This window comes from Neofelis nebulosa, chromosome 14, assembly GCF_028018385.1.
Source record: "Neofelis nebulosa isolate mNeoNeb1 chromosome 14, mNeoNeb1.pri, whole genome shotgun sequence".
In the NCBI taxonomy this organism is placed as follows: Eukaryota; Metazoa; Chordata; class Mammalia; order Carnivora; family Felidae; genus Neofelis; species Neofelis nebulosa.
Genome location: NC_080795.1, coordinates 40,536,736 through 40,538,966, shown reverse-complemented (window position 1 = coordinate 40,538,966; position 2,231 = coordinate 40,536,736).

The window sequence follows — 2,231 nt, the reverse complement described above, 5'->3', positions numbered from 1 at the left end:
GCCGCGCCGGCCCCGGCGTTTCTACGGCAACGCGGCGCGTCCCCGCGCTCGGGGCCTGAGTCGGCGGGAGCGCGGCCAGGGAAAGCCGGGGGGCCCCGGCGCCCGCCCCGAGACCCGCCCGCGCCCTCGGCCCGCGCGTTCCCTCCCGCCGCGTGCGGTTGGCACAGCGCCTAGGCCGGTGCCCGCTGCTGGGCCTTTCATCTTCGTCGAGAGCCGCGCTCGCCAAACACCGCCTCCGGTCCCTCCAGCCGGGACTGTGGGCAAAGGAGCGAAAAGCCAATCAGCCAGTAACTGGGAGGGAAACGTAAAAGGAAAGGCCAATGGGGTCCAGTTTCTGCTGACGCGCCCTTTAGCTTCAGAGCATATGCTCAGCGTGTCCGCGTCCCTGTGTTGAATCTGAAAACGTGGGCTCTTGGAAGCTGCCTTTGGTAGGAGCGCTGCTGACCGTCTCATCCCTAACTTTTCACTTATTCAGCAAATATTTGTTGAGTTCCTATTTTCTGGAAAAGATTGGGTTAGACACTGGAACTAATACAAACAAAGGTAAGAAGAAAGGACCCCCATCCTGACGGACCTTAGCGTTCAACGAGGTGACAGCCACTTAAACTGTTGAACAATATACTCTGAGATAAATAACAAACGGGAGGCTTTTCTTTTGCCTTTGAATAACCCATGTTCTTTGGGTCTTCTGACCTTACCTTGTGCTGCTCTTCCAAGTAAACACTGTTAGGAGGAAATTCAAGCTTTCTCTCTCTCTCTCTCTCTCTCTCTCTCTCTCTCTCTCTCTCTCTCACACACACACACACACACACACACACACACACACACACACACACACACGCCTCACGCTTCTGTCTTCCCAACAGCACGTTAGGGCCCTCTTCCTTGGTAGTGTATTTTCTGGATTATGTGCTGTCTCCCCCAGTCTAGACTGAGCTCTTGGAGGTAGAGGAAATGCAGTTTTGGTCTTGTATTGTCAGTGCCTTAGGCTGATGAAAGTTTGTTTTGGACAAATGGATATCCCCAGTCCTTTGTTACCTCTCTTATGGAACTCCCCTTCTTCTATGTTACTGTATTCCTCTCTTCTCCCCCTTGTATTCATTCGGCAAGTTATCTATCCAGGACCTGTTGTATTCCAGATAGTGTGCTGGACTCTGAATGTGGAGTAGTAAACTAAAATCAGAATAGTCTTTGCTCTTGTAGAGTGCACAGTCTCCTCAGAGTGATAGACACTAATCAAACAAATACTTGTAAAATTGCAGTTGAGGTATGTGCTACTGTATCTATTTTTTGCTGTATAACAAATCATGGCAGAACCTTGTGGCTTATGATAGTCCTTTAGCTAACTCAGGATTCTATGAATGGGCTGGGTGGTTCTTTTACTTTAGTCTACTCAAATGGGCTCTTTTATATCTTTCTGGCCAGCTCTGGGTTTGCTGGTGACTGGATGAGCCAGGGTGACCTCGCTCACAAGTCTGGGGTTGGGAAGGCTATCAGCAGGGGCAACAGAGGCAACATGCTAGTGAGCCCTTTTGCATTATAACACAGGTACTAAGGAAAAGTACATGGTGCACGATGACATATACTTAATACAGAAGTTTGGTTTGAACTGGATGGGGAAAGTAGTTCATTGAGAAAATGACATTTGAACTGAGATTCAGAGATTGAGAAGGGGTTAACTAGGTGAAGAAGGAGGGAAAAGTAGTCCAAAGAGAAGGACAGGATAGGCAGATTCCCTCCCTCCCAACCCAAACCCCAATCCCATTCCCATCTATCCTAACTGCCCTCCAGCTGATTATTCAAGTCAAAAACTTTGGAGCCATCCTTTCTTTTCCCCAGGCACACTGACAATTTCCATCTGTCCCACTGCCAAAACGTATCCTGAATCACTCCTTTTTCATTTCTGCATCACCATAATCCAAGCTACTATCATCATTCACCTTTACCGCAGACCCTCCTTGTTGGTCTCTGCACGTCCACAGTTACACATTGCAATGCAAAATAAAAAAAATGTAGATCAGATCATGCCAACCTTTCAAAGCCTCTGCTGAATCATCTGAGCACTTATGTCTCCCCCAAATTCATATGTTGAATTCCTAATTTCTGGGGTGATGGTTTTAGGAGATGGGGCCTTAGGGGAAGGTTTTATTAGTGCTCTTTTTTTTTTTTTAAGTTTATTTATTTCTTGGAGAGAGAGAGAGAGAGAGAGAGAGAGAGAAGATCCCAAGCAG